The sequence below is a fragment of the Papio anubis genome, chromosome 2, assembly GCF_008728515.1.
Source record: "Papio anubis isolate 15944 chromosome 2, Panubis1.0, whole genome shotgun sequence".
Lineage (NCBI taxonomy): Eukaryota > Metazoa > Chordata > Mammalia > Primates > Cercopithecidae > Papio > Papio anubis.
In genome coordinates, this window is record NC_044977.1 from 60,891,270 (window position 1) to 60,911,473 (window position 20,204).

General features: G+C 38.7%; 2 long non-coding RNA genes across 11 annotated transcripts in view; one reads left to right on the forward strand and one right to left on the reverse strand.

The window, feature by feature from the left end:
• LOC110742272 overlaps nt 1–20,204 on the forward strand; it is a 478,176-nt gene that overhangs the window by 289,749 nt on the left and 168,223 nt on the right. The gene's annotated exons all lie outside the window — the stretch shown is intronic.
• Nucleotides 9,103–15,681, reverse strand: LOC110742278. Its single transcript, XR_002519751.2, has 3 exons — nt 15,001–15,681; nt 14,435–14,524; nt 9,103–11,940 (listed from the first exon to the last, which is right to left on the reverse strand). It is a non-coding gene; the product is annotated as an uncharacterized LOC110742278 (long non-coding RNA).

The window sequence follows — 20,204 nt, forward strand, 5'->3', positions numbered from 1 at the left end:
GTGAGACTGGGGCCTCCTGCCCATATCCATGTATGTGAACCATATGGAAACTGATCTTCAACCCCCAGTCAAGCCTTCAGATGACTGCTGCCCCAGCCAACTAAGCTGCTAAGCTGTAGGATAATAAATATTTAATGTTTAAAGCTACTTAGTTTTAGGTATTTTTATATGAAAATAGGTAACAAATACACAGAGGAATCAAAGCAATGACCCTAAACAAAACTTCATCAGAAACCAGGCTTCAATTCTATTGTCTTTATCATTTTTTACCCGTGTTCTCACTGGTATCTTAGTGACCTTGTTGTATATTTAAAATAGTAATCTGATGTCTACCATATTATTTGCCAATGTTTTCCCCAATCTATAGTTTATCTCTATTTGGGGTTATTCTTTTGATATTCAGAAGTGTGTTCATTTACAGGTGACATAGTATGTCCATCTTTTTCTTTCTGGTTTTTCAAATTGCTTCTAGTTCCTCTTTCCAAAGCTTTGATAAGTATTCAATTAGTTTTTTGATAACTTTGTATATATTTAAAATTGTTAGTATACATTATCCTGTTGTTTAGTTAACCACTCTTTGCATATAACTTTCCAGTCATCTCATTACTATAAAAATCTAGATTTTTATCTTATATGGTACTATGTATTGCATGGCAGAATTGAAAAGTTTGCTAAGGTTACAATAGATTATACACTCCTTTTCCCCTTTGTTTATGTGGTCTTTCACTTTGTCAAAGAAGAAAATTTACATTGATCTGCTCTGTATTACCATGCTGATTGCTATCTAGTATGTTGTTTCTACAAATTCCTTTCCATTTAAGTTGTAGATGGTTCTGGTTTAGATTTTCTATAAGCATAAAATCCCACAGGTCTGCAATTTCATATGTCTTAGCTTGTCCAGAAACTTTTAACCCACTTTCTGGGTTATACAATATCACCTTGACCTTCTTCCTTCCTTTGGGTTTGTGTTTGATCTGATAGTCTGAACTTGCAGAAATGTCAACAGTCAATTTTCTTTTAATTAATATCCTTATCAGAGCTGACATTATATCACCCTCATTTATAAGTCTTAAAAGTAATTTCCCCAGCAGTGTTCTCGAGAAAGACAAATGACCTATCAATTCTATTGATATTTTTTTTTTAGTTTCATGCAAGTTCAAAAGAAAATATCCATTTTGTGGGATAAATTTTAGTTGTGACAAAGTCAGCTTATAATTTCTGTGGTTGAAATTTGACCCAGGAGTTCAGGAAGTCCGTTGTTTGCATTTTGAATTGTTTCTGAGCAGCTGCATTTGATCACAACCTGGGGGCTTCTGTTCTGGCATTTTACCTGTACTGTGTCGGACTGGGTTGGTATTCATTGGTGGTTCTGCAGTGGAGATTTCTGACAAATTCTGTCATTTGTTTGCCCTACAGGCAGGTTATTTTATGCGTGGTGAAACTGTATCTTTTGTTTTTTCTGCTGCAAGATTTTCAACTTGAAAAAAGTCACCGTGGTGCTGTTTTATTCCATTCCTGCCTTTATTAGCAGAGTACCCTAGTCACTGAACAACACCAGCTAGTATTTTAACAGTGCCTTTGTGTTGGGGAAGAGTTCTTTTAGATGATTCGTATACTTTTATCCTATCAACACCTAATATATTTTGTGCTTTAATACTTAAAGAAATGTTCTGTGCCCTGTTTCATATTGTCTCACAGCTACCCTGTAACATTCACTCTCATATTTTAAACTTTTCAGTGGCCATTTTTACTGGCCCTCTTTTCATTTCCTCAAACCAGCTATGCTTCCTGCCACCACAGAGCCTTTGAACATGGTGGTACCTTTTCCTCGAATATACGTCCTCTTAACTCCTTCCTCCTTTCAGTGAATTAATGAATACTCATCTGTCAAATCCAAGTTGAAGCATCACCTGCTACGAAGGAGGTCAGGTACTTTTGTTATATTCTCTGAAGGGACCATATTAGTTGTCTTCAAATCCTCATTCATTTATTGTATGATTATTTAATATTTAACTCTCCCACTATACCATAAACACCATGAGAATGAGTGAATAGTTCTTAAATTATACATATGGAAATTAGGCTTAGAAATATTAAATAGCTTGACCAAGGTCCTACCACAACTGAGTAGCAGAGGCAGAACTTGAACCTAGGTCTTTCATTTCCTAGTTTCATGATTTTTCTATTAAACACAGCTGCTCTACACTTCTAAGTCAGCCCTAATTTTAAATATATCTTCCATCTTCAAGTCGTTTTTTGTTTTGTTCCTTGCAGGTGACCAGGATAACTGTGATCCACACCTTGAGTGTGGTTGCAGCTTTAAAGCAAATTATGCAAAGTAAGTGATAGGTGTATGAGGGCTCTTCACAAGTTCATAGAAAATGTGTGTTATGAAAAAACTATGCATAGATTTAAAAATTTTGCATCAAAGTAAATTTGTACTAACTTATTATAACATGTCTGCACAGAATCTAGTTTGAGACACTAAGAAGGATAAGACATCAGACTGAAAAGAGCCCTATCAGAGCAACATGAACATCAAATTTATAATGAAGCTTGGGTGAAATCATTGATGCTTTACCAAAAGGTTATGGGGACAGTGCCCCAAAGAAATCAGCAGTTCACAAATGGATGACTTGTTTTAAGAAGAGACAAGATGATTTTGAAGATGAAGCCTGCAGTGGCAGGCCATCCATATCAACTTGCAAGAAAAAAATTCATCTTGTTCATGCCCTCACTGAAGAGCACCAAGGATTAACAACACAAACAATAGTATACACCACAGATATCTCAGTTCATTCAGTTTACACAGTTCTTATTGAAAAATTAAAGTTGAACAAGCTTTCTACTGGATGGGTGCTATAAACTTTTGTGCTCAGATCAGCTGCAGACAAGAGCAGAGCTTTCCATGGAAATTTTAAACAAGTGTGATCAAGATCCTGGAGCATTTCTTTGAAAAATTGTAACAGGAAATGGAACATGGTTTTATGGATACAATGCTGAAGATAAAGCACATTCAAAACAATGGCTACAAAGAGGGAGAAGTGGTCCAGTCAAAGCAAAATCAGAACTGTCAAGAGCAGAGGTCATGGCAATAGTTTCTTTGTATGTTCAAGGCATTTTGCTTGTTGACTTTCTGGAGGACCAAAGAATGATAACATCTTCTTCTTATGAGTGTTTTGAGAAAATTAGCCAAAGCTTTAGCACAACGCCTGGGAAAACTTCACCAGAGAGACCTTCTCTGCCACAACAACGCTCCTGCTCATACACAAACTAGGGCAATTTTGCAAAAGTTTCAATGGGAACTCATTAGGTATCCACCTTACGGTCCTGATTTGGCTTCTTTTGACTTCTTTTTGTTTTCTAATCTTAAGAAACCTTTAAAAGACACTCATTTTTATTTTATAAACAGTGTAAAAAGACTGTGTGGACATGGTTAACTTACCAGGACCCTCAGTCCTTTAGGGATGGCTAAATGGCTGTTATCATTACTTATAAAAATGTCATGAATCTGATGGTGATGGTATAGAGAAATAAAGTTTATATTTTTTATTTTTATCTTTTAATTCCGTTTTTCCAGAAAAATGGTTTTAGATTTGTTACCTGGGTTTATTATGTGATGCTGAGGTTTGAGGTCTGAATGATCCCATCACCCAGGTAGTGACCATAGTACGCTGTGATTTTTTGCCCCTTTCCTCACTTTCCTCCTTTCTCCATCTAGTAGTTCCCAGTTTCTATTGTTGCCATTTTATGTCCATGAGTACCCAATGTTTAGCTCCCACTTATAAGTGAGAACATGCAGTATTTGGTTTTATGTTCCTCTGTTAATTCACTTGGGATAATGGCCTCCAGCTGCATCCATGATGCTACAAAGGACATGATTTCAATCTTTGCTATGGCCGTGTAGTATTTTATGGTATATATGTACTACATTTTATGTATCCCAGGGGTCCCCAGCCCCTAGTACCAGTCCATGGGCTGTTAGGAACTGGGCCGCACAGCATGAGGTGAGCAGTGGGCAGGTCAGCATTACCACCTGAGCTCTACCTCCTGTCAGATCAGCTGCAACATTAGATTCTCATAGTAGTGCAGACCCTATTGTGAACTGCACATGAGAGGGACCTAGGTTGCATGTTCCTTATGAGAATCTAATGCCTGATGATCTGAGGTAAAACAGTTTCATCCTGAAACCATTTCACCACCTCCCCTCCCCACCTCCATCTGTGGAAAAATTGTCTTCCACAAAACCAGTCCCCGGTGTCAAACAGGTTGGGGACCATTGCTTTATCTGATCCACTGTTGATGGGAACCTAGGTCGATTCCATGTCTTTGCTATTGTGAATAGGGCTGTGATGAACATATAAATGCATGTGTCCTTTTGGTAGAACAATTTATTTCCTTTTGGATATGTAGCCAGTGATTGGATTGCTGGTTTGAATGTTTTACATTTTAAGTTCTGTTCTAAGTTCTCTGATAAACCTCCAAACTGCTTTTCACAGTGGCTGAAGTAATTTACATTCCCACCAACAATGTATAAGCATTCCCTTTTCTCTACAGCCTCACCAGCATCTGTTGTTTTATGATTTTTTAATAATAGCCATTCTGAATGGTATAAGATGGTATCTTTTTGTAGTTTTGGTTAGCATTTCTCTGATAATTAGTGATGTTGAGTGTTTTCTCATGTGTTTTTTGGCCACTTGTATGTCTTCTTTTGAGATGTGTCTGTTCATGTCCTTTTCCCACTTTTTAATGATGTTATTATTATTATTTTTTGCTTGTAGAATTGTTTAAGTTCCTTATAGGGTCTGGATATTAGATCTTTGTCAGATACATATTATGGGAATATTTTCTCCCATTCTACAGGTTGTCTGTTTACTCTGTTGATATTTTCTTTTGCTGTGTAGAAACCCTTTATTTAATTGGGTCCCTCCCACTTGTTAATTTTCATTTTTATTTCACTTCCTTTGAGGACTTAGTCAAATTCTTTCTCAAAGCTTGATGTCCAAAATTATATTTCTTAGGTTTTCCTCTAGGATTCTCATATTTAAATCTTTAGGTCTTACATTTAAATCTTTAATCCATCTTGAGTTAATTTTTGTATATGGTGAAAGGTAGGGGTTCAGTTTCATTCTTCTGCATATGGCTAGCCCTTTATTCCAGCACCTTTTGTTGAATAGGGAGTCCTTTCCCCATTGCTTATTTTTGTTGCCTTTGTCGAAGATTAGATGGCTGTAGGTGTGCAGTATTATTTCTGGGTTATCGTATCTGTTCCGTTAGTCTATGTGTCTGCTTTTGTACCAGTAACACGCCATATTGGTTATTGTAGCCTTATGGTATGGTTTGAAGTTGGGTAATGTGATACCTCTGACTTTGTTCTTTTTGCTTAAGATTCCACAAAATCTTTAAAGTCCCTTTTTATATCAGTGTGCCTGTACATATGTGGGTGGAAAAGGAAATGGAAATTATCCTTCTTCAAAAGTCTTTTCCTTTTAATGTGTTTCAGTTTCAGAGATGTGGATTGGGCTGTGGAAGATATCACAAAGAAATTCTTTGGGTGTAGGGCTGTGGGGGACGGTCAAAGCACTGTTTTAAACTTATCATATGTTTAGCCTAAACTCTGAGATCTAAGAAGGATTACACTCAGCCCAGAAATGATTAAATATTTATAATCCTGAATTTTCTACTCATTAGCTGTGAGATTTTGTACAAGACCCTTTGCCTCTGTGACCTCAGTTTCCTGTCTAATAAATTGTGTGTGTTGGGCTGGAGATGATTGTAGAATTATTGACAGATCTTCTGACTGTAAGTGTATAAAAAGACTCATTCTGTTTTCCCTCGCATTCTTTGCTTAGTGAACTAGAATGTGCTAGTGACTTGGGGATCTATGATAGAAAGTTATTCTATTATGTAATCCAGCTTTTCCAAGAGTTCAGAGGGACCGGTCCCACTTGTCTTTGGATTATAGCAGTTTGTGGGCCTCATTTTAAGCCATATCTCATAAGACAGGATTGAATGCCTGGTGTATTTATTTCCAGTTAGAATTATGAAATGTGAGTATTAGTAGGGACTTTGTGAGTCAGTAAATACAGCCACTTATTTTATATATGAAGACAGCTGAGGCTCAGATAGGAAAAACAGAGAGCTGGAACTCACAACTGAAGACTGGCTTGTAGGTCCAGTATTGCTTCCACTACACTGAGTAGTTTAAAAAGATCTTAAAATAATATCTGATATAAGTAATATTAAAATTTGGAAAACATAATGAAGAATTAGTCTCTTTATCTTCCTTTTCTGATAGAAATATCGTTTTTCTAATTATAAAAACAGTACATACTCATTGTAACAAAGTCCAAGCCATTCAGAAGTGCATAGGGAGAAAATGAAGGATTCACTACAATCCTAGTCTTCCACAGAAAAATCACTGTTAATTTGATTCACCATTTTTATGCTTTTCTCTTTCTCAAACATACATACAAAGTTAAAAATTAGTTCATGTTATACATACTATTTGCATCCTACTTCTTTTTCTTAGCAATATTTAATGGACACATGGGCAACAGATGGACATCTTTTCTTGTTAGTACATCTAACTTACTCTGTTTATTGGCTGGATGATAGTTCAGTGTGTTACTGTAATATACTTAAGCAGTCGTCTCCTGATGGATGTTTATATTGTTTTGAGTCTTTATCTTAGGCATTGCTGCAGTAAACATCTTTCTGCATACATCGTTCCATATTTATCTGTTTCCTCATAAGAAGTTTTTGGAAACCACACTTCAAGTTAATCATAGTATTTAGGTACAAAGATGGCATAAATAGAACAATACAGTTAGCCAATTCCTGTAGAAGAAAAAAAGGATATTTCAGACTAAGGGTGATTTTAGGTACAAGTCCACAGAATGCACGAAGCTTTCTTTGGTCAAGCTTTGTAATTTTATAATCATAGTTTTGCAGGATTAGCTCAGTGCACCAAATTCCAGCTCAGTGGATTCCACAAATCCTTTCTAGCTGCTCTCTAAATCATTGCTTCCCTTGGCTAAAGTTGACTGTAAATGGATCTAATGAGGTCAAAGATGCCTAGAGTTTAGTTTATTTCTTCCAGCTCACAATAGTTATTTTCTCTTCAGCTTTGGTCTGAGGTATGGGAGGTACTACCAATTATGTGTTAAGGAGTCAGGCAGAGGAAAAATATCACTTTCTTACTGATAAGTAGCTTCCCTTGGCTAAAGTTGACTGTAAATGGATCTAATGAGGTCAAAGACGCCTAGAGTTTAGTTTATTTCTTCCAGCTCACAATAGTTATTTTCTCTTCAGCTTTGTTCTGAGATATGGGAGGTACTACCAATTATGTGTTAAGGAGTCAGGCAGAGGAAAAGTATCACTTTCTTACTGATAAATTGTTGTTTGTGAGAAAATAAGCTGATGATGTCTCTGAACTGGCTTCTTGCCCAGGGGGATCATGAGAAAGGGAAGAGCCCCCCACATAGCTTGGATTTTCTATTCCCTTTAGTTGCTTGAACTTTGCATTCTTTGTGATCCCCTAAAATATAGACATTCTTTCAGAAGGATTTCATAGCTTCCCCACCCTCCAAGCCCTATCTCAACTGATGTGGTCCTTATCTATGATAAGGGATTGTTGTTTCTTCTTCAGCATGAATCCTTCAGCATGAATCAGTGATCTGAGAGGGAGATTTCAGAAGTCACTTGGTAGGGTAACTTCTTCTTCTTCTTTTTTTTTTTTTTTGAGACAGAGTCTTGCTCTGTCACCCGGGCTGGAGTGTAATGGTGCAATCTTGGCTCACTGCAGCCTCTGCCTCCTGGGTTCAAGCGATTCTCCTGCCTCAGCCTCCTGAGTAGCTGGGACTACAGGCATGCACCACCACGCCCAGCTAATTTTTGTACTTTTAGTAGAGATGGGGTTTCACCATGTTGGCCAGGATGGTCTCAATCTCCTGACCTCATGATCCACTTGCCTTGGCCTCCCAAAGTGTTGGGATTACAGGCGTGAGCCACCTTGCCTGGAGGGTAACTTCTTATCTCTGGAATTTCTCTGTCAACATCTCTGTAAGGTCATCTTCTTTGAGTGGCTCCTATTGGTCCTCAGAATAAAACTTACATTCCTGGTCTAGTGGTTAAAACTGTCTCCAAAGAAGATATAGACGACCTTTCAAATTGTATTTTCTAGCTCCCCAAAACATGCCCTGTACTCCAGTCAGCCTTCAACTTCTCCTCTCTATCTTGGCTGATACCATTTTCTCTATCTGTTAATGTCACTCATATAGCTTAAATGCCGTCACTCTCCCAATATCTTCCTTCCTAAACTACTCTGAACTCCTGTGGCATTTTAACTGCACTTTTTCTCTGACACATAGTTTTATATTCTATATTGGAATTTTCTACGTATCTACCTTATTTCTCCTACTAGAACCTAAACTCTTTGAAAGCAAGATTGATGTGACTGGAACTATTCTTTGTATTCCTCCAATATCCAGGACATTGCCTAATACTCAATAAGTATTTATTATGGAGTTGAATGGATAAATGAACCCAGTCTTCAGTTGAATTACGCTGTGCCAGGAATGCTAGATGAGGAAAGCCATTCTGTTGTGGAGACAGCTTTAATTATCAGGCCATCTGAATCTCATGAACAGAAAACAGTGCTATATCCAGCGTGTCTAGAGCCACTTACTTCTCACCTTGTTCCTAATTTATCACCTGAAAAACTGATCCTGTCAGATGAATGGGAGAAAAGTGGGAAGTCCGACCCTCCATAGACAATCAAAACATCTGCCCAGCTCATACTCAGATGAGTTTCCTGATAGGTTAACATATACTAGTTCTCCGCTTTTATAATTTTGTGCTAAAATACAGTCCCATATTCCATGGCCCTTATGTTATCTATTTTTAAATGTACTACAACAAACCCAATAGTATCTCCCTTAACATCCTTCTTTTATAATCTTTACTTTGAGGGCAATTTAGCTAAATTTATAACAGGTTTAACATATGTAACATGTGTAAAAGGTGTCTCACAGGAGGAGACTCTATGTCAGCTTGGTCGGGGACACTGTGTGAGGCTGTGTGGTGTATGACATCTAAGGCAGGAATGCACCATGATGTGACCCTGGGAATGCTGCCCTCTGGAGCTCTGCACTGTACAGTTGGATGGCTGCAACAATTTAATGTTCATGGACATGCACTTCCAGCTTGAAACTCTGAATTTCTCCTGTATTAGTTTGTTGGGACTGGCATAACAAAGCACCACTGATTGCATCACAGTCTTGGAGGCTGAATGTCCAAGATCAAGGTGTTGTTGGTAGGCTTGGTTCCTTCTGAGGATTGTGAGGGAATGATCTGTTCTAGGCCTTTCTCCTTGGCTCATAGGTGTCTCTCTTTTCTCTGATTCCTCTGTGTCTCTTTCTTGGTATTCATATTCCTCTTTGTATAAGGACACCAGTCATATGGGATTAGAGCTCACACCAAATGACCCTATTTTAACTTTGTTACTTCTATAAAGACCCTATCTCCAAATATGGTCACATTCTGGGGTACTAAGTGGTTAGGGCTATAAAATATGTTTTTCAGGGAGGATGGAGGAAACACAAGTCAACCCCTAACAGCCCCTAACAGATGGAAAAAAACAAAAAACAAAAAACAACTAGACCTCTTCATGGGAAAGAGCATGGGGTTCAGAATCAGAGAGAGCTCAATTTGAATCCCCAGCTCTCCCAGTTCTACTTGTACTCAGAGCAGAAAGGAACATGTGGGCCTGCATGCCAAGCCACCTTACATAGTATCGTGGGCTAGACTGAAATTAAGAACGGAGCTATAGACAAGAAGGATAATATGGTTTTAATCAGGACACTGAGCCAGAATTTTTTATTATGGACTAGGCTGGGCATTACTCCAAACTCTCCTGATAATGGGACTATGACAGCAATGCTAATTTTCTGCACAATATATTGCAGGAAGTGTGTGTGTGTGTGTGTGTGTGTGTGTGTATGTGTGTGTGTTAAGGGGACCTGGCATTGCCTAGATCAGTAAAAAAACTGGTCAGGATGGAACATCTAAATGAAGATCTTTCCCATCTTTGAAGGGTTGGGGAAGATAGGGAACTGCACATTATGAACTCTTTTACAACAATCCTCTGAGACACAAAGACAACCCCCAGATGCTGCCTCTGCTACAAAAAAATTATGCTGCCCTGCTTCGTCTCCCAGGCATCCTGCTCCCAGTAGTGTCCACGTAGGTGGAGCTTTGCACCTTGAGGATATCCCATGCTGACTTTTGTGCAGACATGCCCAAGGCCTTTACCACAGGACCTCAAAATGCCTAGAAATATAAATATAGATAATACACACAGACACAGAAACACACACACACACACACAGAGAGACATATATGTATATATTTACATGTTTATTCCAGAGTCCAGAGGCTCATGTGATCTGAGAAAAAGAACTATCAGAAGTTGTAAATATATATAACTATACATAAAAATGTAGACATTTGAACCTTCTTTTTCTATTTCATCAACTTCCAAAAAGTTATCAAGAAGTATTATTCATCACTTCATAAATATTATCAATGAGGTATTGTGGGGACCAGGACAAACATCCAGAATGTGTACAACCAGAATGTATCTCAGCCCTAGAGGCAAACTTACAGAAGTATGCAGTAGCAGATATATGATTTTCTCATTGTTCATCACATTCTAGGGTAGCACACAGCAATTCGGCATAGCTGCAAGTCAGATTCTGGGAGAGACCCCCATCCTTGGGCTTTGGGGCTTTCAAGTTGAATTTTTAGGGAAGCATCAGCTCCTCCTTGCTATATTCAGAGATCAGCCAGGATACAACAGCAATATGAGTTGGCTCTAGCTCCATGCTGCTAACTCAGCGTTTATGTTTGGGGTAGCACCAGCCTCTCTGCTGGAGTAATTAGCAGGCTGGAGTCCAACTCTTGTGGTTGCAGCTGTGTAGTCTAGCAAGCTATCGGCTGGATTTGCCACATCAGCATTCACTGCTAGAGAAACTGGCATAACTGGGGGACTGGGATCCAAGACTTGCCATCATTGACCAGGATTAATGTCCTTAAGATTTAGGCCATTGCCAGTTTTCACTGGCACTTTGCAGAAAACCCACTTGTTTCTTGGGAGGCCTGCTTCAAGGGACAAGTCTTAAATACTAACCCTTACCTCTTAAGGGAAATAGATAAGTGTAGAGCACAAAAATAGATAGGTGCAGTCCCAGTTATTCAGGAGGCTGAGGAAGGAGGACTGATTGATCCCAGGATTTCAAGGCTGTGGTGTGCTATGATTGCATTTGTGAATAGTCACTGCACTCAGCTTGGGAAACATAGCAAAATCTGTCTCTTAAAAAAAAAAAAAAGTAGGCAGCAAGGGAGTTGGTCTTTAAGTAAAGATTCAACATATTTGTCCTCCTGTCTGATCCTCCAGTCTTACCTCCCACAGAGTCAATATTTGAATACAGATGTTTTTATTCCAAATTCACTGATTTTTGCAACATCTTTTAGCTCCTCATCTGTTTTTCTTTGGAATGGTTGTAGAGCCTGTGGGAGGTGGGCATAGTATGGATTAATCTTTTTTTGGCTATAGCAGCTATGTCCAAATAATCCCCCAGATAAAAATAAGATTTACTTCAGGGTCCAGAAGTTCCTTTTCTTCTCTGTTGGTTGTGGAGAATTCTTAAAGACATATCAGCACTGTATTCATTTTTCTGCACAGTAAGACTTCAATTAATCACTTATTTCAGTTCTTTCTTTTGGGAGAATCAATCTTTTAAGTAAATTGTGAATTAAAAATTATACATGTTTCAGGCCACACATCTTGTGGATTTCCAGTTTTGTTGCTCTTATTGATTGGTATTTTGCTTTCTTCCAGTCCTGGATAGCCACACACTATTCAACAAAACCGTGTTGCTGCAAGTGAAAATAACTACATTTGTCAGCTCAGAGAGTTACAAAATGGAGTCCAAATTAAACTGCACATTAGATGCCATTTTTGAAATTGAAATGTTTATATGACTAATAAATATGTGAATTGTACAAGATGTCCAAAGCCATGCTCTTGGTTGAAACACACCATTTTTGATCCATATGGAGTGAAAGACTCCTCCGCAAGTCTGGTGATTGCACTGCAGCCAGTTTCCACTATTTTTGCCCAGGACACAGACTTATGGGTAAAACTACCTTGGCAACATAGTTTAAGAAAAGCTAGTCTTTAATTCACACTATTCCCTTGTTTTGAACTTCTTTTCCTATGATCTTTGCCTATTAAATCTCTACTACTCAAAAATTAGTAACTAGTAGCTAGTAAGCACTTATTATGGGCCAAGCATGGTACTAAGAGACCTACATACACATGCTCATTCATTTTTTGGTTTGTTTTTGTATGGCGTGCGCTGCTCTAGGCAGACCGTGAATGAGAAAGAAGTAATCTCATTGGTCCGATTTCTCTAGTACTTACATTCTAATAGGGGAGATAACAAAATAAGATAATTTCAGAGAGTAGTAAGTGTCATGGAGAATGTAAAATAGGGTAATGGGAGTGGAAGGGGCAATTTTAAAGCAGGTAACCCCAGAAGGCCCTTCTGAAGCTATGGGAAGGAGCCAGCTCTGTGAAGATCGATCAGCAGACCTACAGGAGGAGAGATTTTTCAAAACCAAAAACCTGAGGCAGGAATGAGCATAACAATGTCATGAAGTTGGTAGGTCCATTTGTGTGACCTGGCCAAGATGCATAGCTCGTCTGAACCCCAGTTTCATATCTTGCAAAGGCAGATTCATTAGCTCATTCATAAAATTTCTGTTGAGCACTTACTATATGTCAGGCACTGTTTAGACTCCTCTGGGGATATATAAAAATAAACAGTCACTGCCCAGTATCCTGAGAGAGAGTAAATGTTTACATTCTAGTGGAGGAATGGGGAGACAAACAATAAACAAATATAAATAAAGAAAGATTGATAATGACAAGTGCCTTGAAGAAAAATAAACCAGAGTAAGGAGATGAGAGTGGAGCTGAGAGGTAGGTTATTAGGGGGATCAAGGAGAGCCTTTCTGTAGAAGCAATGTTTGAGTAGAAGGAAGAGAGAGAGAGAAGCAGGCCATATGGACATCTGGAGGCAGTAGGGGGACATTTGAGCTGGAGAGAACAGTAAGTGCCCTGAGGTTGAAGGGAGACTAATATGTTCAAGGCATAGGAGAGGGGACAGTGTGGTAGGATGTATGTCATAGAGGAAGGCAGGAACTGTATCATGCAAGACTAGGTCATTCTAAGGGTGATGAAGGTTAGGAGGAGGAATATGATGGGAGTAATGATATCAACAACTGGGTATTGGGAGAATTGAGATAAGGCAATATATAGCTAACACAGTGCCTGACAGACAAAGCCTGCCTGCGTCCCTCCCTCCCTCCCTTCCCTTCCCTCACCTCCCTTCCTCGCTCCTTCCTTCCTTCCTCCCTCCCTCCCTCCCTCCCTTCCTCACTATCTCCCTCAATTCCTCCCTTCCTCGATCCTTCCCTCCCTCCCTCCTTCTGTCCCTCCTACCCCAGCTTTTCCTCAATGTCTCCCTCCCTGTTCATTTTGTTCCTCCTTCTTTGTACATGTGCACTGCTCAAATATATCTCTGAATAAGATGTCTAACTTGCTGTTGTCTGTTTACTTACCACTTTCATGCTAAACTACAAGTTCTTAGAGGACAGGAAAGTTGTCTTTTATGTCTGTGTAGTAGCCACATTTCCCCCAGTACCTTGCAAAATTTGTTGAATTTGCTTTCCAAAATTCTCTCCATGGGGAATGGAAATGATTCCTGGGAGTTAAGATGTATGAATGGATTAGCACGACCTCCTTGTTTGGACTGGAGAGCCCCGAGTTGGTCATGGCAACTACACTGGGAAAGCTGCAGTAATACGGTTGTTCACATAAGAGCTCTCTAGTTTGCTATTAGTTTGGAGCCTGGTGCTAAATCTAGTGGGATTTGGGCAAGTCCCTTAATTTTTCTGAAGTTCAATTTTCTCATGTGTACAACTGAAATAATAATCTAAAGGATTATTGGGGGATTGAATGAAATAATATACACCAAGCTGTAAGCATGGTGGACAGCTCTGAGTGACTGATAAATACTATCTAGTATTGAAGGTGTTGTCCCAGTTTCCTTCTCCTCCCCCATAATCATCAAACCAACTTTGGAAGCTGTGAAAAAGCACGGGGAGCCTTTCCCCTACTGAAGTGGTAAATTCTACTCTCTTAGTTATAATTATACTATGATCCTGGTGCTGGGAAGAAAGTTGAGTCACTTAACACCAACTCCTCCTGTTGGACTTTGCCTACCCATCTGTGCCTGATTTACTGTAGTTGTTTGAGATCAAAGAACTTGTTTTATTTTTCTGTATGATAAAGAGGATAACTTACCTAAGGTCACACATAAAAGTGGCAGAGGAGGCTTTGCGTAAAGATGTGGCTCATTCTGAAGTTCATGGGAACAGAAGAAAACATGCTCTCCTAAGAGGCAAGAAACAAAATGTAGGCACTCTACTACTTATCTTGTTACCTTGGGAAAAATCATTTATCCTCCTTCAGGGAAAAGACTACCTTTCTGATTCCCAGGCCAGTGCCCCTTCTGTTGACCTTCTTGGGTTTCATTTTTCACATGTATGAATTGAAGATGTTGGCATAGCTTGACTCTGTCCTGCATTTTCATACCTACGTGGTGATATACATGCCCCAGGCCCTTTTTAGTGACCTGGTTCTGTAAAGTCACCTTTCTGCTGAGAGATCCATGTGATTATTCCTAGGCACCGATTGCCACCAGTACTTGCTAGAGTCATTCAATATTGCAAAGCAGTAAATAGAACCACTTTGTGTGTGTAGTTCAGCAGAGGAAATCACCTTACATTTCAGAATTCTTTGCTTTTGTTCTCCCAGTCCTTCTCTAAACACCCTTCCCCCAGCCTTGCTTTTTTGCTTTCATCAGGTACCTTCTGCTTTTATTCCCATCTGTTCTTCCTTTTCCTCATTTTCTCTCCAATGGGGACCTGGAAGATAAGAAAACATACATCTGAAATACAAGATTTGTTGCCTGGGAGAGATCAGAGGATTGTTTATTTCTTTTCTTTTCTTTCTTTTTTTTTTTCCTTAACAGCATGATCAAATCTTGGTTCTTTGCTGAAAACTTTTCCAGATGGGGTAGTTTCTTTGCTAATTAAAAGGTTGGATAATGAGCATTTAGTGTTCTGGTGATTAAGACCTCCTCAGCCTCACAGGTCAGTGCCACCTGAATTAATTGGCACCTTCTCAGTTGGGGTTCAGTTCTCACATCTTATCCTACCAAGAATGGCATTCAGAGCTTTCTGTAATCCGCCCTCATGCAGTTTTCCCAGCCCTTCCTCCCTTTGCTACATCACTCTCTGTTGATGTAGTGATTTACCCTCTGTCACTCTCTTGCTATGTGATTTGCTTTCTTGCCACTATATTCCCTTTTTCTCTCTGCCTGAAATGGTTTAGTTATGATTATAGACTCAGGAGACAGTATGCATTGGAATAATTGGAACTAGCCCTGTCACACTAGTTGTTTAGCACCTCAGCTTTCTTTTTCTTTTTCTTTTCTTTTGTTCCTTTTTTTTTTTTTTTGAGACAAAGTTTCTCTCTTATTGCCCAGGCTGGAGTGCAATGGCGTGCTCTTGGCTCACTGTAATCCTTGCCTCCCGGGTTCAAGCAATTTTCCTGCCTCATCCTATCAAGTAGCTGGGATTACAGGCATGTACCACCATGCTGGGCTGATTTTGTATTTTTAGTAGAGATGGGGTTTCTCCATGTTGGTCAGGCTGGTCTCGAACTTGCGACCTCAGGTGATCCACCCATCTCGGTCCCCCAAAATGCTGGGATTACAGGCGTGAGCCACCACGCCTGGTCTAACCTCATTGATCTAACCTATAAAAAAGAGAATGATAATAACTTACCTCATTGGATAGTTATGAAGATAAAATAAGATAGAGTATAAAGGGTTTGGCAGAGCACCTGTCCTATGGTAAATGCTCACTAACTGTTAGCTACTGTAATTTTCTATTTATATCTATTCAAATCTCACTGCTTCTGCAAGTCTCCTAAAAATATATTTTGCCAAAATTTCTTTTGCCATTGAAAGTAATGGCAAAAGCCATAATTTTGCACAAACTAAGAAGCCTTCTTTGCTCATCTTCCAGCCCAAGATGATCTCTTCTTCCTAGTATTCTTATTTCGTGACTTTTATAGAAACACTTGGTTGGTCTGGATTTATGTTCAAAGTTCCTGACTACAGGTGAAATACTCTTGGAGGAAGAGACCCAAGCTTCTAGCACAATGCTGAGGCACATCTCCATAGAATAGAATTGTTATTTTATGTCCCCAGTTAAAGGAATTTTATTTTTGTTGATGTTGTCTTGGGCTCTTGAGTGTTCTACTGATTTATTGAATGGTCCACTGATTTCTCATTATGTGAAAACTCTGGAGTCCTAGGTGTGTTTCTTCCAAGAACCTAATTAATTCAGGCTGCTAAGGCTGCCACATGGACTGTGGTTTAAGGACTAGGCTATTTGGTGAGCAATTCTAAGTCCTGTTTTGGAACACTAAGGTCATATACCTTTGGAATGCCAAATTACAAGATGCTTTGAAGGAACTTTTAGGGTAAATCACAATCTCATCCATGTGCATCTGCAGTTAAGGTTTATAAAGAGAAGTTTGGTTCCTGATTTTCAGTAGTTTTTTAAAAACCACTGAAATTTTACATATATTTTGCCTCATAAATACCTACAATTAGGTCAGCATTCAGAAAAGTGGGCTTCTGTTTGCATAGAATTACATTAATTCTGCATTCTCTCATAGCAAAGTTGAAAGAGAGGATTAATCACTTATTCATGCAAAACCAATTCGCATGAATCATTTATTTATCTTGTTCTGGTAATTTTGCAGAGCTCATTTTTACATGCCTCAGGTTGCAGATAAAGCGAAAACTCAGAGGGTGATTTACCCTCCACAATAAAGACCTGATGGCCATGTAAACAGTATGCTTCCTATAGGAAATCAATAGGTAACCATGGAAATGACTCCACAATGGGAAATTCTATTTCTTTATGAACAAATCATCAAAAAGATCAATTGTAAGAGGAAAAGGCTTTGCCTGTGCCCTTACCTTTCACAAAGCCTTTTGGTCTGTGTAAAGAAGAAAACATGTGCCTTGGTGACAGTAAAGAATTATCTTAAAGCTGTATTGAGAATGAACACACTTTTTACTTTATAAAGTTTGGGCTGAAATGTCTTGTCCTCCATTCCTGGAGGTCTAGCTAAGAAACTTATATCTAATGGCAAGAAGAATGTTCCAGAATACAGGATGCTTGAATTCTTGATCTGGCCTAATTCCTTCCTTCCCTCCTTCCTTCCTTCCTTCCTTCCTTCCTTCCTTCCTTCCTTCCTCCCTTCCTTCCTTCCTTCCTTCCTTCCTTCCTTCCTTCCTTCTTCCTTCCTTCCTTCCTTCTTTCCTTCCTTCCTCTCCTTCCCTCCCTCCCTCCCTCTCTCTCTTTCTTTTTTTTTTTTAAAAAAAAACAAGGGTAATAACATCCAACGCCAAAGGAGTCTTTGATAATTAAATGAGGTAATAATTAGTAAAGAATATAGTACAGTGCCCAGCACACAGCAAGTAGAAAATGCTATTAACAGCCACTTTTACAGTAATGACAATTGCCCAAACAATATTAATCCCACTAGTAAAGGGTTTTCACATTACAGGTATTTTTTAAAAACTTTCATCTTAGGTTCAGGGTACATGTGAAGGTTTGTTACATAGGTAAACTCATGTCATGGGGGTTTATTGTACAGATTATTTCGTCACCCAGGAATTAAGCCCAGTACCCAATAATTATTTTTTCTGCTCCTCTCCCTCCTCCCACCTTTCCCACTCAACTAGACCCCAGTGTCTGATGTTTCCTTCTTTGTGTTCATAAGTTCTTATCATTTAGCTCCCACTTATAAGTGAGAACATGAAGTATTTGGTTTTTTGTTCCTGTATTCATCTGCTGAGGATAATAGCCTCTAGCTCCATCGATGTTCCTGCAAAAGACAAGATTTCATTCTTTTTTATGGCTGTATAGTATTGTATGGTGTATATGTACCACAGTTGCTTTATCCAATCTGTCACTGATGGGCATTTAGATTGATTCCATGTCTTTGCTATTGTGAACAGTGCTGTAATGAACATTTGTGTGCATGTATCTATATGGTAGAGTTGCTTTATATCCCTCTGGGTATATACCCAGTAATAGGATTGACCCAGCCTAATTTCCAGCAGCAATGAGATCTTTAACAAGCAATTTCATCTCAGTGGGCCTTGATTTCCTCATCTGTAAAGTGATCAGATGAGCCTAGGGATGGCAGTCTGATTTAGCCCAGATACAGATGGATGTTGCACATATAGCATTATCTCACTTTCTCTTACTTGGAAGACATTACTAATCAATAGTAATCTTCTTTGTCACTGAGCTTGGATAGAGTCTCCAAATCCTTATTTATACATTTCTCCAGGCAGCTGCTGCCTATGGATCAGAGTTGTCATGTGTAAGACATCCGTTTACCTCTATGTGACCCTTAAGGTTTATTTAGCCCTGACATTACAAGAGTCTGAAAACTAGCTTTAAGTACTGAATATTCATGTCTATTCAGCTAGTCTTAAACACACAATCCAAGTAACAAGGATAGCACCAACAATAAACAATTATGATATTGTCTTTGTTAAGCCAAATAAACTGATCTCATTAATGTCAAAATATTTATTTCAATGCTAAAGTTACTATTGAACCACTAATTGATAATAATGAAATAATGTTTGTAGCACTCTGCTGCTGTTCACTTATCAGCTTAGTGACACAACTTAAGTAGCAAATCTGATTGCAGTTTTCATGCTTGCTCTTTTTTCAACAGTAGAGGGCAGCACAGCTATTTTTAAGTGTCTTCTTTGGGAACCATTTGTGTGTGCACACAGGCATTGTATACAATGGGTGCAAAGATGTGACCTGTGGTGGGTTGTAATAGAAGAGTGTATTCAGGTGACAAAATAGCCTGCTTAATTAGATCTCTTGGATTGTGGTGTGGAATTTTCCTCTTTAGGCTTTCAGAAATTACCATTACCCTGTTAGTATTTAGATGTTTCAGCATCTCATATTGATTCTTTTTATTTTGTTCTTTCTGTTGTTTTTTTCCTCCTGTTGTTACTTGTCTCACTGTAGAGGCAGTGTTATGTAAGCAAAAATATCACAGCTTTTGGCTTCTGAAGGTGTAGACTCCAATCCCAGCTCTCCTGCTAGCTCTGTGACTGAGCTGATCAGAATCTCAGAGCCTCAAGATTCTCCTTTTTAAAACAGATATAGAAATACACAATTGAGAGTTTTTAGCATGAAGTGGTGTTGAATTTTATTGAAGGTCTTTTTTACCTCTATTGAGATAATCGTGGTTTTTGTCATTGGCTCTGTTTATGTGATAGATTATATTTATTGATTTGCGTATGTTGAACCAGTCTTGCATCCCAGGGATGAAGCTGACTTGATTGTGGTGGATAAGCTTTTCGATGTGCTGCTGGATTCGGTTTGCCCGTATTTTATTGAGGATTTTTGCATCAATGTTCATCAGGGATATTGGCCTAAAATTCTCCTTTTTTGATGTGTCTCTGCCAGGTTTTGGTATCAGGATGATGCTGACCTCATAAAATGAGTTAAGGAGGAGTCCCTTTTTTTCTATTCTTTGGAATAGTTTCAGAAGGAATGGTACCAGCTCCTCTTTGTACTTCTAACAGAATTCAGCTGTGAATCTGTCTGGTCCTGGGCTTTTTTTGGTTGGTAGACTATTAATTACTGCCTCAATTTCAGAACTTGTTATTGTTCTATTCAGGGATTTGACTTTTTCCTGGTTTAGTATTGGGAGGGTGTATGTGTCCAGGAATTTATCCATTTCTTCTAGATTTTCTAGTTTATTTGTGTAGAGGTATTAATAGTATTCTCTGATGGTAGTTTGCATTTCTGTGGGATCAGTGGTGATATCCCCTTTATCATTTTTTATTATGTCTATTCAATTCTTCTCTCTTTCTTCTTTATTAGTCTGGCTAGCTGTCTATTTTGTTAATCTTTTCAAAAAATCAGCTCCTGGATTCATTGATTTTTTG